This window comes from Apus apus, chromosome 1, assembly GCF_020740795.1.
Source record: "Apus apus isolate bApuApu2 chromosome 1, bApuApu2.pri.cur, whole genome shotgun sequence".
Taxonomy (NCBI): domain Eukaryota; kingdom Metazoa; phylum Chordata; class Aves; order Apodiformes; family Apodidae; genus Apus; species Apus apus.
In genome coordinates this window covers 158,792,976-158,812,606 of record NC_067282.1, presented here as the reverse complement: position 1 = coordinate 158,812,606, position 19,631 = coordinate 158,792,976, and the positions used below count along the sequence as shown (strand labels likewise).

At 42.0% G+C, this 19,631-nt stretch overlaps 1 protein-coding gene across 2 annotated transcripts in view; it reads right to left on the bottom strand.

Annotated features, from left to right (window-relative positions):
• TMCC3 (transmembrane and coiled-coil domain family 3) overlaps positions 1–19,631 on the bottom strand; it is a 110,080-nt gene that overhangs the window by 81,487 nt on the left and 8,962 nt on the right. Inside the window, exon 1 of one of the 2 annotated variants that reach the window (XM_051611945.1) lies at positions 18,476–18,528. The exons of the other annotated variant lie outside the window; for it this stretch is intronic. The gene's annotated coding sequence lies outside the window, so the exon portion shown is untranslated. Of the gene's footprint in view, positions 1–18,475; positions 18,529–19,631 lie in introns of those variants that run through there. 2 annotated transcript variants of the gene reach the window in all.

Genomic DNA, 19,631 nt, shown 5'->3' with positions numbered 1-19,631 from the left:
CTAAATGAGGCCTTCAGTAGTCCCTGGGTGCCACCACTGCCTGAGGGTAAAAGGGGCAGGCATATTCAGGGTATTTTTCCCAAGTCCTTTTTATCTGCACTAAGAGTGAGCCAGCTCACTCTTCTCTATTTTCCAGTCTTGACATGACACTGAAAAACTTGCTCAGCTGCATGTTAGCCATAAGCAATAGAAAGAAGATATATGTGACACACCTTTTAATGAAGAAATCAAAAAGAAACAAGAATGCATTTGGAGAGATCTCATATGCACATATATCACACAACACCGTAAGGGAAGGGAAACAATTTTCCCTCTTCCCTCCTCAGAATCTCTTCACAGATTAGTAGAGAGGCCTATTCATTTCTCATGCTCCATGGGAACGTCAATAACCCCTCAGGAGGGACTGCATGAAAGGCAGATCTACGTACTGGAAACAACATATGGGTAATTGATCTCTGGGCATCATTAGGAAAACAGAGTATAAGTCAATGCAACTAGCAATACAACTGTATCACATCCTGGCAGCTAGACAGATGGGCTCCTACTGAGGGAATGAGAAGCAGCTGGAGTTGTCTCCCTGCACCATATTAATCCCCAAGCTCTATTTTGTCATGGAACAAAGGCAGACTGATTGGCAGTGCCCAGTATTCATTTCTGGAGCCTGAAGCACCCCAATGGGAGTCAGCAGCTTTTCATTTTCTCAGACACTCTAGAAGACTCTCATTCTCCTCTTATAAAGCACTTTCCTGTGGGTTGCCAATGGCCAAGAAAACCAAGAAGTCAAAATGCAAGCTCTGGCATAAAATTACTTTGACTTCTCTAAGGAGAGCCCCGGGAGGCAGGAGGGGTGTTTGCCCTATGCACCTTTTAGCATAGGGGAAAGCAGAAAGGAGAGGCTGGGTGAGTCAAGTCTGGGGCAGACTCCTAATAATGAAACCCAGCAAGCCCAGGAAGCTGCAGCAAAGGACACAGGGCAGTGAGAGGAAGTAGGGGAGGCACATGTCATCCCCACAAAGTCCTCTCGATCCCTCTGCGCTCCCAAACACATATATGCAAGGTGAAGAAGAAGAAAGGCACTAACCAAAGATCCTAAACCAGCTGCAATTCCAAGTTGCGGATGATGTAGCATGAGGTACCGGAACACCCTGAAGTCTGGTTGGGATACAGGACTTCCAGAGGTTTGAAAGAATCTGCTATATTCATCTCACATAAAACAAGCAGGGTGTGTGGCAGGGCACAATGAAGAGTTATACTAATTGCAGAAGAAGCTCACTGAGGCTGAGAAATTTCATATGTATGGATTTAGAAATGAAATACTAAAAAGAGCGTATGACCTTCAGCAGTATTACCTAACAAGACCAATAAAGATATCTTTATTTCCCTAAAAATAAGAGGTTATTTCCAGAACTAAAAAAATAATTCTAAAAAGCCCCTACAGTTCAATTTAGTTAGCAACCAAATTTTTGAGGAGGGTTTCTCTTCTCCTTTCCTCAGAGATAGGAAAACTGGCCTGAGAAATATTTCTGTTCTGTCAGCTGCAGTCCCCTGTTGAAGACAGGCAGGTTTTCAATTCTGGTGAACCACCACATTAGCATTTCATGCCTCTGCATGAGTGTCCACAGGATAGTCCTATCAGTGCTATTAATTTCTTGCACTTACCTATGGAGAAGGCTCATGTTCATGCTCAGAGAGACGGGGCAGTGATGGCTGTAGCTGGACGGGGCAGTGATGGCTGTAGCTGGACATGCTCAGGCATGCCCTGACTCCATTTTCACCAGATCACTTATATTTTTTTTGTGATTGAACACTGCAATGTTCACCCACTCCAGCCATGAGGTCTTCTCTCTTCTGACAGCTGGATACAAACTCTCTGTGAAAGGGGTGAAACATCTTTCCATCTGCAGAACAGACTCGTCTTCCACAGGGAGAGCTGCTGGCAACCCTTTAGATGTTGGGGTTACAGGCTTGGACCCACAGCTTGTCACATACTGCCTGGTGGGCAGCAGTTTCAGCCCTGGTCAGCCATCTCTCAGGATGTATTTTTCTCACTTGAAGTGTAGGTAAGGCTTAAAACACCACTATATAGTGATGCAGTTTTTACAACTATCACAAAGTTTCCTTCTGAAGCACAGTGTACAAGACTAAAAGCAGGATACAAATTGTTGAAATTGGACACTGAAATTGTGGACACTTTCATAAACGTACATGGGGACATATGTTAGAGAGATTAATCAACTAACAAAACACAGAAATTATATTAAAATATAAATGCTTATCATTATTTTTATATTGATGCCATCTTTTAGCACAGAGCATAAGAGCTCTTTAAACACATTCATGAATTAAGTTTCGTAACACTCCTGAGATTTAAGCAATAATTAGCCAGCCAGTACAGATAAAACAATGACAGATTCTATGGGGGGGAAACAACAAAAACAAAACCCCTCATTTGTTGTTGTTACCTCTGAATACTCTCAAAGTATAAAAAATCATTCATATTAATTGCAACATAACACTGATTAACTGCACACTCTCACTCCTGGGATTTTTTCAAAATTAAACTTTTCAAGTATTCATCTTCTTACAAAAATTCCTCCCCGGGTCTGGCTTTATTTTAGGGTGAAACCCATTCTGTTTTCTGACCCCATTTCTATCTTTCTTTGTGGCAACTTGTTTAGTACACATGGGCAGTGAACATCCATGTTGGAGGTAGCATCCTTGTTTCTATTTTTCTTGTTTCCCACACTGTGCTCTGGTGCCATTCTAATGAAAGTATTTTCCAGGATTCTAAAATCACAGATGGAAACTGCCTGTTTCTAATTTAGCTTTAATTATCTCTTAATACAGCCCAAGCCTTTAAGAAGACCGGTCTGCTCTCTGGGATATTGAAGTCTTAAAAGTTTCTCCTGCAGAATCAAGTACTGTATCTTCAATAGCTGCACAGGTTTTTTCTTCACCAGGCACAGTGAGTTTTTCTACATTTAGCACCTCTTGGTCTTGGGTTAGAGGTGTAACAGAAAGCAAGTTTCTTTAATTACAGTGCTAAGAAAGTGAATACAGTTTTATTTGTGAATAAAACCTAAGGGTGTTCAAAGAGGATCTCCAAAATATGCAGCTGTCACTTACCTACAAAAGCTGCACAATCTGTGATTAATACTAACTGGGAATCAAGGACACTACAGCCACCAGAGAGCCAACATTTTACAATTTAAAGAGAAGACACAAGTTGAGAGAACTCAGACATCAGCTGTAGGGTTCAGACACAGCACATCCTAATTTTTACCCAAGCTTTCATTAAATCAGGCTTCCTGTTATTAGTCCTCCATAAGGCATAAACCTGGCTATTTTTCAATAAGACTTCAATAGTATTTAGCTTCTTGACAAACAGTTCTGTTTCCATTAGGGTAAATGTCACCTTCATGACCATCCTGAGTATCTGATTTTGTGCAGACCAAGTGTAAATCCACTCAACTACCCGGCCCAAGGGGAAGGCAGGATCTCAGTACTTCAAGCCCCCAGAAGAAAATATTAACCACAGTCACCCTGAGCCTAGTACTGAACCAATGTCTCCATCTAAAGATTAGTTTGCGTAAGTGTGGCTAACTGGAATCTACATAAATTTGCACTAATTGTTCTAAAAACTAGCATTATTTTATATTCTGTGGCCTGCTGATTCACGATAAGAGAAAGAAGCTATGCAATAAAAACCTGAACAACGTCATATCTAAAAATAGCCAGCAGTTCAGACCAGTGCAGTAACAGCACTGTAATATTGGTACTAATTACAGGCCAACAATTGCAGACCTTAGAGCTAAGGGCAGATTTCTGAATAAAAGCCAGAACAAGATGTACTCAGAAAGACAAAACACTGTGGGATGCTATCATGAAGATGGCTGTATCAGGTCAGCTTCATACTGAGATGCAAGGAGAAGCTCTTAAATCATTAGTAAAGCTGCAGCATCTCATTATTTTAATAGCTCTTGATACGAACACCGGTGCCAAAGTACCTACAAATATCTCTACACAGTAATGTCCGGGATTCAACACTGGGCTCCACAATGCTAAACCTTCATTTACAGGATCAGGCAGGCTAAAACAAATGTATAATTAATACACAATACACCTTCTTCCCCAGCTTCACCTGCCACATCTGGGATCAGTCTCCCAGTGCTGCTCATTAACCACCACTGGAGCTTCAACACAGGTCAGCAGGACCCTCGTGATTTCAACAAAGCTGCACCACCCCCCTGACTCATGGCACAGACACAAGAGGAAAGGTTTAAAAGTGCCCATTAGTACTGTTTGTGCAGGAGACAAGGGGAAGAGAGCTGGAAGTACCGTGGGCAGGCAGAGACCCTGCAAGGAGGAGTGGCAATGAAAAAGGAGGCTTGAGGAGGGGAAGGGCAATCAAAGATGGGAGAGAATAGCAAAGTGCATTTGCCAGGAGACTAGGGAAAGAGGGTGCTCCTGAAACATGAGAGAACTGTCAGCCCTCTCAGAGGAGGAGGAAAATCAAAGGCTGGGTAAGAAGGAAATGAGTAATCTGTCCTGAAACAAAGAAGCTTCTACAGTGCCTGGCTGCAGTCCTGCCTTGCTAATCAAGAGACAGTGCCGGGCATGCCAGTTAGTCCCAATAACCACTTCTGCTAAAGGTGGAGCAACTTCACCATGCTGGGGGAGCACATGCACATTGGCTTCTTCACAACTCCCCAGGAAGAAGCAGCACATTATAATACACACTTGTTTTCTGCCTGACCATGTTTCTCACTTCCATCCTCGTTCAAAGGAGCAGCAGGATAAAGCCAGGGTTGGAAAGCCACACGTTTAAGCCCAGGTGAGCAGGACCTGCCATGCTCTACCATGCTTCCCAAGACTGCAGAACAAGTCCTGGGCTTCTGCTTGCCCTTGCAGAGAACTTGCTCAGAGCAAACTACAACAGCAATACTTTTGACAGACATTAAAAGATATGGGAAAAAGGACAATGATTAAACAAAAAATCTGTAGTCATTGACCTGAGAGAGGAGAATAGCATTTATTGTTATCCATCTAACATTCCAACTGTGGTTTCTTATTTTATAATGCCACCTCCCAATCCCTGTACCCTGTATTTCTGCAAGGGCATTACTGAGGGATCATCAGAATCCCAGAGTTGTAAAACTTTCCTAGTTATCTTAAATGCATTAGAAAATTACAGGGTACAATTTTACAGGAGGGAAAATGAGACACAGAAATTTCAGTGCCATAATATCCACCAATTTTGGTTTCATTTTGCTCAGAACTTCGCACTTTTATAGCACTTAATACATTCAGAGTGCATCTCTAATTGATATGCCTTCCAGTTGGATCACTTAGTTCTTCTGCACAAATATTCTAAGCAGACAAAAAGTTATCTGAAGAGAAGGAGTAAAGTCTGGCTTCCTGAACTCTTGTGTCTTACAGTTAGGCAGCTTTGGTGCTTGTGAGCTCAGACTGGAGGTCTTCAAAGATTTTTCCTACTTAAGCTTTTCCCAGAACTAAGACTTCGACACATCTGGCCTTTTGGTGCCAAACCTGGTGGTCTAGAGCTAACTGCCTGCACAAAAAAAAAAGCACATTTCCTCATCCTCTCCCTTCCAGGCTAAATACACCAGCATGATGCTCTGCATCCCACAGGCCTCTCTGGAGCAAGACATCTTGTGCCTAGTGGCCCTCAGAGGAACAGAAACTCATCAGCATGACCTGGGGATTTTCTTAACATATAGCCCAGCAAGGGACAGGGGGTGAAATGGATATTTGTGTTCAGGATTTGTGTTTTGGAGCAGAAGGAATGCTGAAGGCAAATCTGGGAGCTAAGTCCCTTTCCCAAGCCTTTGAGACAGGAGGCAAAACAACAACAGTTAAGTGCTGCACCCTCCATTCCTTACAAGAACCAAAACCATTTTGATGTGTATTACAAAAAGCTTTTACTCTTTCTCCTCACAGGAGACCAGCTCCCTGCTGTCCACCAGTCCACTCTCAAAGACCAGCAAACAAACAAAATCAAGCTTTTCTCTTTAATCTTGCCCTCAAAATGGATGAACCCTTTCTTCCCCCCTCAAATTCAAGATGAAAAACTCAGCCCAAGTCAGATATTCAGTGTTATCATTGCTGCTCAGACACTTAAAGGACTGCCAAGTTATTATGATGGGAATGCAGGCCTTCCCACAATGATGCTAAAGGACCCACCATCAGGATCAGTGTCATCAGATGAACATGTCATCTGCCAGTAGGAAAACAGACAATGCCAAGCTTCAAAGCTTTTAGCTCTCCTAAAGAAAACCTAAAGTGGGATCTCAGTACATCTGAAGGCTCAGGAATCATAAGATGAATGAAAAAAGGTCTTTTTGTTAGTGTCAGGTTTTAAACACCTGAAGTCAGCAATGCTGTTATTTGCCCCAAAATACTATTTCTACAGGATCTAACTATACTGGCACTTTCAAAAAATTAAAAAGGAAATAGAGTAAAATAAGAGCTAGTCATAAATATTAAAAAAAAAAAAGATCAATAATGAATAAATGCTAATTTTACCTCCCTTTCTGTGCAAACTAAAACCTGAAATATTTCTGTATTATATTAATAGGCCTTATTCCACTACATGAATTTAAACCAGCACATTTTAATTCCGCTCATGGAAAATTTTTTGTCCCATCACTGAGCAGAAAGGTATATATTGAAAAGAAAACCAGAAGCTGCCAGCAAAAGTCACGCTTCAATTAAAGACATTTTTGGTTACACCTTGTAAATAGTGCCAGAGCTATTTTCCCTTTGAGCAATGTCCTGCAAACATTTATGCACCTGTGTGACTCTATTTGCATGAATTTAGTGTGGCAATTCTCATAAGCAGAAGTTACTTACATGGTTCAGTTTACTTCAGTATATTTGGAAATCAAAATATATTTGAAGAATACACTGAAACACCAAAACTTCTTTTAGAGAAAGAGGACAATTTAATGCTAAGGACTACGTGGTATTGAGCTATTCTCTGCCTTCCAAGATCAGTAACAAAATTCATTACAATTTCATTGGAGAGTTTTGCAAACTAAGAGTTTTGTTTGGCTTTACTTCATTACACTGCTTGACATGTTCACATCACAGATGACTAAATACTGCCCAAAATGCTCCAAGTCTGCAGACTCTCCAAAATAAAATAAGATTCATCTGTGGAAGTTCTGGCTCAGCTGGAGTTCAAGGGACAGTTTTAAGGCATATGGTAAAATAGGTTTTGGTCCAAAGAAATTTTGCATTTCCTTGATCCTAAAAATTGTCTTTGTTTTATCTCAGCATGATTTATTTATTTTTAATTTTTCAGTGTGGTTTAAGAAGTCTCACTGATGGCATCCAAGCCAGCAAAGCCAGACACTAGACATGAACTCTGCCTAGTACCAACAGAAGACAGAAAACACAGAAGAAGGTTCAGTTGCCATTTGGCTCCCCCATCCTCAGGGTTCACGTGGGTCTCAGCATAAATTATAGCAGTAATTGCCTCCTGGCTGCCACCTCTCCCAGTGGGCTGCTCCAGACACACGAGCAGCTCTTCAGGCTCAGCTGATGAGTAGGGATGACTCGAGAGAAAGAAATTCAACCGCATCTGGGTTTTTGCTCATATCCTAACACAGACCATCTTCCTATGCTTTCCTCTGCCTTCCTTCTTGGTTGAAATTACAAATGTAATAGCGATGTTGCTGAAATGACAGGAAGAAAATGAATGCCATGATTTTTTTTTGTTGTATGCCAGAGCCAGTGTTGGAAGAGAGTGTGCCCTTCCCTCAGCTGGGGACAGGGCTTGGGCCATACCCTGCCCACACACTGCATCCAGAACTGCCTGCAGAAGTCATCTCCCAGGCACATGAGGGGCCCCGCAGCTGGCAGAGTAAGAAATAGAACACGAAGAGCATATGGCACATTTTCTGTCTGGTTACAGTAACAGCAGAGACTAACCCATCAAATCAGCATTCATGCACTTCAATTAATAAATGGAAAGAAATACCAATCTGCAACCAGAATGGAAGATAAAACTGAATTGAGAAACATCATGAAGAAAAGTGGCATTCCTCTGGCAAAGGAGGATTTATTCATAAAACAAGAAAACAATTTCCAAGCTGTTCAAAATCATCTATGCAGCAAGAAGCTAATATAGTGAGATCCACATGAAATGTTAATTTCTTCTCAGAGCATGTATGTTATTATTTTCCACCTCGAGTAAACGTGCCCAACTTTCAAGCCCAGCAATCCAGTAAAAATTGCTGCCTCTTTCATTCATGATGGCAACTCTGGAGATGTGCATCACTGTAGGGTTTACAGGTCTCTCACCTTCACGAGAGGACATCAGTGTGGATTAAGTGTATTTTTGCAGAGGTGAACAAAACATTTTGTATCAGTGAAGTACAGAAATGTTCCAAATTCCCTGAAAGAACATTTGTGGGAGGCAACAGGGCAAGGTGGTGCGAAATTAGTCAAAATTATTATTTACATGGTTCTTTGGAAACTGGGAGAGAAGCAACTTGTCTCAGTCATCACCAAAACCATGTAGCAGAACCAGGTAGAGGATTTCCATTTTCAGACTAGTACCACACCTCTATTTAACTCTAAAACTAGCTCTGGGTGCCAAGGCACATGCCCGTAGCACAAGCAAGGTGGTCTCAGGTGGCCAAGTCAGAGAGAACCAACACACCCCAGGTATGCCCTGGCAGGCTGCTGAGAGGGAGACAAGTCAAAGCCAAGCTGAGATTATTGCTGAGCCTCCCCTCTTTTATCTCCTGCCTCTCCTGCCACATAAAGACACAGGCTATGACCATCATGGGAAATCCCTTATCATCTATTTCACTTCCCTGGAGCAGCGGGTAGAATCCTAAAACAAGCCATTAAGCACGGAAGTCCAACTTATTTGTCTAATTTATAATTTCTTTTTTCTTTTTATTTCTTATGATGATTAATGATTTCAAGTCTCCACCTCAGTACAGAGAAAAGCCTCATATACTCTTCCTAATGTAATGGAAAAAACAGAGCTGAACAACATGTTTGTCAGTTAGCAAATCCCCACCTAAAGTGTCTGACTCTTAAAGTAATGAAACAATTTCTCTCAGATGTTATTATTTATTAGTTAGAACACAATGGCACTTTTGGTCTAGGGCAAGATTCCACTGTACCTGGCACAATACAAGCATTGAACAGAGTACATAATCCAAGTGGTTCTGATTGCAGAGCTGTGACCTTATTCCTGATCCCACTGATGCCCTTTAAAACATGCAAGAAAAAAAAAAGTTATTTTTATTAAAATCAGCAAGAGTAACAGCAGCAGTTATTCCTCCTATCAGTGGGAACGTAGGTCCCTTCATTTGAGAGTGCCACCCCTCCTTCCCCCATCAGTGCAGCAAGGAGCTCATCCTGCCCTGAAGATGGGAATACAGGAGAGCATCACACCTGGTGCACAGACTTTTTAGCTCCAGCCTGAGAGAGGGAAGAGAATAATTAGAAATAAACTCTACAGATGGGCAAAGTAATCAAGGATGAGGGTTTCAACTCAGAGAGGGAGCACAGATGCTGAGCTGTGGGGAAGACAGCTCCCCTGAAATGTAGGTTGCTCTCCTTAGGCACCTGACGGAGGCTTCATCGCTGAAGTGATTTACAATTAGATGTGAAAAGAACCACATAAACGCCATAAGAAAACTCACAGTGGATTCCAAGTGATGAAGAATAAAATTCAACAGGCTTCCCCTAGCTCTTAAAGTGTGTCCCCTGAAGACAAACACCTTCTACAGTATTGGCATGATCCAAAACCTGTTGAAGTCTCTAGAAAGGCAAAGTTCAACTGGGCTTCCAATGAGGCCATAAATTTGAGGGGAGGGCTATGAGGTTTTATTTTGTTTAAACAATGAAAAATTAACTACAGATTTTGCCAGGAGATTTTATAGATACATTGCAATGTTTTATATATTTTGCCATAAATCCCAGCATATTCCTACAAGCCAGGTGCTGGAAAGCTTTTGCTCTTTTTGCCCTGAAGGTTTCCAGACATATTTATAAACAAGCTTGGCAATACCAATTAGTGTGTTAGCTGCAGAAAGAGGTGTTCTTATTTTTTTTCCTATAGTAAAACTAAAACAGTGAGTTTGCTTTAAGATCTCTAAAAATGTATCAGTATGTAAAGGCAAAACAAACATGGAATGGAATCTGATCCAGAAACTATTTAAAAGAAGAAAGTTACCAAAACACTTTAACTAATGTCCCACCAACAATGTAATCACACTGTAATATCACAATTTTGGAAAATATTAATTTCTTCTCAGAGCATGTATGTTTTTATTTTTCATCTTAAGTAAATGTGCCCAACTTTCAGCCTAGCTGTGCATGACAATAAGGGCATGAGGCAGAGGTCTGTTTTCTGAGGTAATGAAATCCAACCGAGGCCACTACACAGAGATACACCAATAAAAGCCATAGTCATAAAACTGAGAGAAAACAGGAAATAAGCAGCTTTATATAATTTGGTATTTTAAAGTAAAAGAACCAATCAAATGTATTCAATATTTTGGGTACCTTCATGGGCTACCACAGGTAGAAAAAAATACCAAACAAAAACTTAATTTAAAAATCCACCACAAAACCCAAATCCCTAAACCCAAGATTACTCTAGAAATAGGACATTTAGGATTAAATGTGACAGATGCTATGGAAGTGTTCAGACTGGGAAATTTTAAGTGCATACAGTTATCACTACTTTCTGGAAATTGCTTATCTAGAAGACATAAAAGGGTCAAAGGACCATGAGGATGGATGGTCTGCAAGGATCAGAAGAGACCGATGTTTTGTTTCCATTCTTCCCACTAATGAAAACTGCAGAGATAAAGTTTTGCCTGTAACATGGAATGCAAAAATCTCTACTATAACCAATATCAGCTAAATCCTACCCCTCCAAAGGTTGGATGCCATTCTTTCTTCTGTATTGCTCCTCTTATAAACATCTCATTTTCTGCCTCCTGTTTAGTAAGTGCTGGAATTAATTGGCCAAGTAATCTCAACTACATGCAACACTGCCTGAAACCTGTAAACGGAAAGCTAGAGAAAGAGGAAAGCAAGGTGTAAACTTGCAAAGCCTGAGTGGCTGATGCTGTGTTATGTTTTTAATTTTCCAGAAGAGGGCTACACCTGCAAGTGAATGTCAGAGGTGGAAACTTCTTTACTTCAGCTATCTCCCTTATCTACCTTTTTCCTGTCCTACTGGAAAAAAGAGCAAACTTCAACTGTAGTGCCAGATCATCGTGTTAGAAATGAAATGTAGTGTTGTTTTTGCATCCTATGTTAGAAGCAGAGTGTTTGGTTTAGTGTTGTTTTTACATCCTAGTGTTGGAAGTACATTGTTGGTGTTTTTTTTATATATATACCCTAGTGTTAGAAATATAATAGTTTGTTTAAGAGAAGTGAGATATCTGCACATTCCAATGACACCTGGAGTGGTTTACAGTGCAAGAAACCGAGGGACTTAATTGGGCTCCATCTGGGGGATCTGAACATGGAGCAGGATTCATGGCCAAGATAAGGCTGAACAAAGCCACTTCCGTCTTGCTCCTCAGGGCAGGATGACAGCAGTGGGTATAGATCATTTTGGTAATTGGGAAGACAGCCAAAGGGGGCAAGAAAGGTCAGAATTATACCTTAAAAGGTAAAAAGTAAACTGCTAGAATGGAGTGTGTAAACAGGGGCAGGAAACTTATGGGATAATCAGAAGCGTCGGACAGGCTGTAAACCCTGGAGTCCCCAGCCAGTGGGGAAGCAGGGGAGGGAACTTTGCATCGGGAATTGGGAATATAAACCGTTATTCACCTTCCTATGGGTGTGCCTACTTGTTCAGGTCACCGATTCTTGCAAGAGTGTAAATAAACTGTGCTTCGCTGCAGGATCTGTGTGGGCCTGTTCACTGGCGCGGCAAACATTTCGCACAATCTCATCCAATTCTTTGTCTCAGAGACAGACACCACCAGCTAGGACACAGTCACAAGGAGGCCTTTCCCTACACACATTCCAGGCAGACAATGCCAAAGACAGCAAGAAAAACTGCTGCAGTGAGAGCCCTACTTAAGTCTTTGTGTTTATTTGCTAGTGGATTCCTTTCTTTTTCTTGTGTATTTTCTTACAAGGCTAAAAATACTTCAGCAGTGAAAGCCATTAATAATGGAGATAATTGTGTTGTAGGATCTGCTGTCAAGTTAACTGTTAAAAGATGTAAAAGCAAAACAAGGGTCTGGTTAACACTGCATCCCCCATTGAACTCAAAATAGCACCAAATTAACACAACAGGGGCAAAATAAGGTTTGCGTTGAACACAGTGCTGAGGCAGTCTGTCACCTCTTCTGACAAACAACTGCACCACTTTTTGCTGTTTCCTAGTTCACTGGCATTTCAGGCCAGCAAAGGCCACAACATGCAGCTTTGATCTCCTGCAACGTACAGGACACGTAAGTCACCTAGGAATCACCACAGTGAAGAGATTACTTCTTTTGAGCTTTGTGAGCAAACACCGAACTCAGAAGTTTGTACATCAAATAAATTCTAGGCCTCGTTGCAATTTGCACTGAGGCTGGCCTACATCCATTGAAGGCATTTTTACTTCTTTAGGATAGATTGGAGATGCAAGAATGAAATCTTTTCCCTCTTGGGAAGGCATCTCAGGCTTTATGTCTCAACCTGTTACCCTCTTAAATGTACCTCACTCTTCAACACAGATTCTCTGAGGTGTATAAGCGGAAGGAGAGGTGAAACTCCCAGTATGCTGCTACTCATTACATAAATCATCATGTGAATCTCAACCTTGAGCAGTAGCCTGGCTAGAGAATAACCCAGCACACTTGTAGCCACAGGAGTGGTATCAATAGATGCATAGTTCTGTGAACAAGGCTCCAAAGCCAGAGGGGAGCTGCTGCCTTTCAGTAGGAGTAACTGACAAAAACTGAACTGAAATGCTACAGTCTCAGTCTTCTCAAGAGGAACCATGACAGGTCAGAGGAAGCCAAGAGCAGCTGCTCTCTGATATTTTCAATGATAATGCCATTACAATGCATTACTTTTAAGAAGTTCAAAATCCAGGCACATCTGGCTAGTTTCTCTCCAAGGATTTAACAGCCTCCCTTCTCCTATTTGTTTTTAACACACACACCGCATTGTAAATTATTATGGCTAATTATCCCTTCTTCTGGATTTGAGATTCTATTCCTTAAATCTCATCCTACTAAGAAAACCAATGGATGACACAAGAAAGAATTGAAATGTGGCAGTATTCCTTCCTGCACAGCAGATGTGGGGCAGCCCTAGCACACGTCATCCCCACCACTGGATAAGGACTCCCTGCTATAGGTGCTGCGCACTGCCTCTACTTTTATCCCAGGGAATCCTTATACAGACAGGGAAGTTGATATACATATACATCAGTGGATGAAACCTTCAGACACTAAGTCTAACATAGAAGGCAAGCTCAGGTCTCACTGTGTGCTGGCCTACATGCACAAAACCTTTTACCTACCCCACACAGCCACCTCCTGGAACAACAGACTTCCCTGGGTATTGCCACCCAACACGTAGAGTAAGAGTGAGACCTGCAGCTGGCTTAAGACACCTAAGCCCATGCACTTAATCCCTGAGTGGCTAACTTGAAAATAAGGGCACAATGATATATAATTTTGTGGAACCTGAGGTGTCTGCAATCTTCTGGTGGGATCACCTGATCATGTCAGGATGCTCTCCTGTATGGCCACACGGGAGAGCTGCATTCAAAGAAGCAAAAGTGTTGGAATAAGTGCAAAATACCACCACAGTATGCTCAACTAACAGCATGTTCAATTAACACTATGTTCAACTAACACATCAGTCATTAACTACTAAAGTTTAGTGTATGGAAGAGGATAGGTAAACCAACATAAATGAGTTTGTTCTAGGGGCTGTCTTTGGGCCTTTCTAACTGTGGTGCTCCTAACAGAGATGTCCTGCTTCTGAAAATTGCATTGCAGTGTACTGCATGGACATACCCTGCCAGGCACTGAGCTGTATGGACACTACACAATGTCCATACAGCCCTGAATTGTCAGGATTAGCATCTACTATTTTGCTCACATATCTACACACACTAATTACAGCAACATCTAACTGGGAGGAAATATCCCCTGGGGCTCCCAGCACTGAGCAGAAAAGCCTTGCTCTTGTTAAAGCATTAGCAAGAGGCCTCCTTTCACAGCACCCCTGAAGGGCTGTTTTACCAGCAGGCTGTAGCCTGATCCTTAGATACTGATAGTAAGAGTTCTCACAGTCCCCCGAGAAATCCATTCATACTCATCATCTTTACCTCATCATTTGAACTATTTTGTGCATGTTTATCTACGCAACTCAGCAGCTGTAAATTGTATTTTTTTTTTAAATAGAGTGTAAATTGTCTTATTTACACCATTGTATGGTGGCTTTTGTATATTTATAATCCCTTGTATTACCATCAGCAATTACATGGCTGACCTGGGCTGTCTCTGTCAAAGATTCAGCTACCTGAAGTTATGCAAGGACTTCCATAAGCGGGAATTCCCACTGGGTCACCCAACTCCCAACAATTTGCTTCTTTGCATATTAAAAAAACTTGAACAATGAATGCTCTAAGTTAGCCCTTGCAAAACAAGCGATGAGTGAGGTATATAATAAACAAATTCGGAACACTATAAATCCAAGTCTTTCTCAGGTTCTCCAAATTGAAGGAAAATTGTGAGGTACACAAAGCCAAACAACTGCATTTACCAGTAAGTGCTGCAAACAAGGACTACAGAAACGCTGTTCGACCTATTTTCTGATCTTGCATGAACCTCGTAAGTCAGATGACTCCAGTAAATATTGGTATTATCCCATAAAGCTCATCTCATCTCATTAATCACTGCTAGTTTCTGCCAGACTCTTGACAGTCAGGATACAAACACAATCCATCCTACATTAACAGTCGCCTCTGCAGGCTGACTACTACTTGTTTAGCACATAGACAATACAGCTTGCTGTCCTGGAGGCAAAGAATAAGGCCTCTGTAAGATGCAGTCAAGCTAAAAAGTATTTGAGCATCTGGAGAACATCTTTACTCCCAGACAGTGACCACAGCAGACCACCTAGTCCTGGCTGGAAAACCTGATGAAAGCAGTATGTAAATAGAGGCAAGTTCTACTCAGGACACCAACAGTATTCCCTAAGCAGTCCAGAAGGAGAGTGCTCTCCCAGAAAGGTGAGAAGGGTTAAGTATGTACTATTAACTTGGAGAGACAGGAGGTTTCTGCCTGGATTTGGCACCTGTAGCAGTTATCCCCTGGAGAGAAAGAGAAATGGGAGCTGAGCAGCAAGGACCTGAAGAGAACTGAAGTCAGGCTAGAGGGCTGTTTCTGTTTCTGGAAGTGCAACCCAGCAGTGGTCTGTCTGCTAAAGATAGCCTGAGAGCCTTCCTCAAAACCAGATGACTCCTCCTCTTGAGTGAATGCAAAGCCTCTTGCATCACAGGAGCACGTCCTGCCCAGCACGGAGCCCAGACAGCAGGTCTGCCAGCCACCAGCCCACTTGCCTCAGCTGTCCAGGATGGACAGAACATGTGGGAGGGCATGCAATTCCTACAGTTATTCTGGAGGCTTCTCTTTCAGATCGAAGATGTGTGGGCAACCTTTCCAGATTTAATTTTGATAGCTCAATATTAATGAAAAGTCTGAAGACCCTTCAGGAATACACAGGAAGTAGAAACTGAAATGAGGATCTGGTTTGCTCTTTTGTACTTTTCCTTTATAAACTTCATTTAAGTCTATAAAAAGATGTAAACTGATTTGAACTTTAATCACAAGATTACTAAGGCCAAGGAGGGACAGATAAAACCTTTGCTCCTTCTCCCTACACAGTCACACACAATCAAGTTTAAAGTTCAACAAACATGAGTGCTTACAGATTGTAGATACCCTAAGCTCTCCCCTAGGGAGAGACCAGGCATGTCTCATTCTCAGGTAATTACAAATAAGGGTAAAGGAATAAACCAAATAACTTGACTAAGGCACTTCTTGATCAAACTGAAGAGTAAAGCAAACTTTGTTGCTTCTGCATTGCAGAGCAAGCTTCTCTCAAGGACTGCAACCACCAGTTTGCCTTTTCTCTCTTTTTTATAATGCTATTTTGTTCCAAAATACTCCAGATCTTTTATTCTTGTCCAGTTAATTCCTTCTCTCTGCATCACCTGCACCCAAGAGGCACACTCTGCAAAGCCCTGCTACACCCAACTGCAGCCGTTTTGGCGGTGCAGGTTGCATTGGCTGCACCGCGAGGACACGGCGCTTGCTCCCCACTGCGCCGAGTACAAGGCATGTGCTGGCTCCCACCACACACCCATCTTCAGTCAGACCTGGGTTATACAGTGCACAAACACCCCTACACCATGCTGGGCACCCATGTGCTGTACACAGCTCATTGGTGTGATACAAAGTCTCCTTGAGCCACTGAACCCAACACAAGGGGACGGGGAGCAGGAGAGGGGCCGCAGCCCTAGATTCTTGGCTGAGGATCTTTCAGATGGTGATACTGTTCCTTCTCCTCTGTCTCACTACATAACCCACAGATGTGGCTTAGTGCTCTGGCCATTCCCCGTTCAAATGACCAAGTGGGCCATCACATCATCCAACACTTGGTGCCTCTCTGCAGGGAAAAAATCGTGATGTGCTTGAACATGAGGTTTCTGATGGCTGCCAGTACTTCCCATGCTCCCAAGTTTAGCTGCCATTTCTCCACTGAAGCCTGCAAAGAGACTTACTGCTAGGTATGAGTTTGTCCCCATCTACCCTCTCCTTCCTTGCATCATCACCCAAGAAGTTTCAGAGGAGCCTGCTGGGGAGCCAAGCATCAAAGGAGACAGGATGGGGTGCCTGCTCCCCTCCAGCACCATCTCACAAAAGCAGGTACGCTGGCAGACAGGAGGGGAGATGTCCAGGCTGCCTGCCAGAGAGCAGGGAGATGCTTCTTTTGTGGTCTCACTAAAGGGATTAAAAAGCCTGCCCCTGGGGAAGGTTACTGGGAAGTTTTGCCCTTCATTTGCAGTGTTTGGATCATACCCTGGTTACAGAGGATCAACTAGCTACTAGATAGACCCCTCCTTTTTCAACACAAAATGGAAACCCTGGAGCACACATAAAAAAGGCTGGGGTTTTGTTTGTTTGTTTGTTGTTTTGTTTTTAAAGTCTCCAGGATTCAAAAGGAATTAGATAACAGTTATAATGGCCACACCTACTCTTGATCCTTTCTGCTGCCAGAATGTTTTGTGTAATAAATCATGAGAGCACTACATTACTCCAAAGCTAAAAATGGAGCAGAGTCAGAAGGCAACACAGAACTCTGCATACAGAATACACAAAATACCATATTTTATAATATCTGTGCTCCGTCTGATTTTAAGCTTCCTCAGGTGAGACAATGAACCCAAATGAGGAGGGAAAGCACAGGCTAGCTTTTAAATATTTTTCCTTTCAAACTTTACTTTCATCACATCTTGATTTGGGTTGGATTAGCTCCTGGAAAGGGTTCTTCTTAACAGAAAACTGAAGGCATCACTTACACTTCCCCAAAGCCAAGATAGTTGTTGAAAGGTGGTGAGAGAGTGCAGCTGAATGGCAGGATAAAATACCATCTTCCCTCAAATCAGAGGGGCAAGATCAAATTGTTTCTTCCAGACCTGGAGAGAGAGCTTCTGAAAAAACAGTCCTACTAGCTGTACAGGGGCTACCATACTGATTTAGAATTAAAAATTAATACAAGCAATGGTCACCAAACAGTGATGGATTTGATAAGGCAGCTCATTCTTGCTGAGAGCTGACATATTGTCCCAGCTGTCCCCCAAAGCCCAGTTCCAGGCACCCTCATGATGGCTATCCACGCTGAGTAAGTAACCTGGCTAGATGTGACACCCAACTGCCTTTGCCATGCTAACCAAACAAGTCAGCTGAGCCTCTCCTAGGAAAACAGCTGAATTCAACTATCTCAAAAGTTTATTCATAACAGGAATAAGAGGTTTTAACATCTGCTAGGGACAACTCTGGATAATGGTCATGAACGGAATTTTTAGTCTTTAGGCTTTAAGAAAAATTTTAGTTACAATAGCCAAATATTGTAAATGGCTGAAAAAAAGACTTTGAATACTAGCACTTGATTAAATTGGATAAAGCAGTATGTTGCAGCTGTTGACACTGGAAAAACTTTGAGACAGATTCATACCATGGAATAAAAAGTAACAAATCAAATGAGATTTTTTTTCTTCAGGTAGTTCCACCATCTCGGAACTGAAATTCCGTGAGACCTGAAACTCCTGGGGAGCTGATCAAAGTACAGCTGCTGGCTGCTAATCCCAGGTCTTTTAACACCCACAGCTGCTGGAAAGCACATGGACTGGCAGTCAGATTTCTGGCAGGCTTTACTGCTGCATATTTACCATGTAAATAACTCTGTGTGATGCAAAAACATCTTAAGGGTTCTTTCCATGTCCAGATGGTATTGTTCTTTCTAGGCCAGTTTGCTAGATGTCTGATATTCAGGCAGCCTGGCAGGCTACTTAGATCTTCCCCTTAGATGTCTCCACATTTTTTTCTGTGACTGATTCACTGGAACAAGAAAAAAAAAAAGAGAAGCAAAACTCAAAATTGCTACTTGCAGATGTGCACGAACTGCAATTATGCAAAGAAATCCAATGAAGCCACCTCATTAAGGACAGATCAAACATGTGAACACCACTTCTAAAAAAAGAAGGTAAAAGAAAGTTAATGACTGATATGATTTGAATTAATAGATATTAAGGCTGGCAAGACTATTATACTCGTCAGCCAGTCTGATCTGCAAAACACCAGCCAAAGAAAACCTCAGGAATCTTCTGTTTCCACTGAATTCATTTTTCAGTCTACACACAGGCATTCATTACGCACATTCATTTAGTCCTTTCATCATCCTGCACCATTCTGGCTTTATTGACAGAACAAAGGAAGATGATTTTGTTGCTCACACCTACTACTTTTTGTGCCTTTCTCTGCATGCCAGAAAATCAGCAGACTTATGAACTACCTGATCTGCCTTCTGTGGCACTGCTTGGCATTCTGACCACAAAACAGCACCAAACTGTAATCCCTACTGAGCAAAATTTGAGGGACAACTAAAACATACCAGTAGCACTTTGCTCAATAGCACTTTAAGTCTGCTTCCCACTCAATTAAATTTCCCTTTTTATAAATAATTCTATCTGTGTTTCCTGAAAATACATTCTCTGCACTGTTTTCTGTCAGGTATCTTAATGAGATTTTACCTCTACGGTGATAGAATGAGTTAAGAGTAGCATTTAGTCTCCAGTCTGGGACCACCACACTACCTACTTCAGTGCAAAGCATATTAACATTGCAGAGCACGCTCCCACTTGGACACTTCACACAGAACTGCCAGTTAATACTAAAGCATGGACCACTGGTGGTAGCATCACAGTCTAGTTTGGTTTAATCACGTCCATCTACTTCCAGTAGGCATCCTTAACAAATGTAACTCAAAAAACCACACCCAAAATTAGAAACCATTTTTTACTTCTAAAATGCAGGAATTTCCCCATA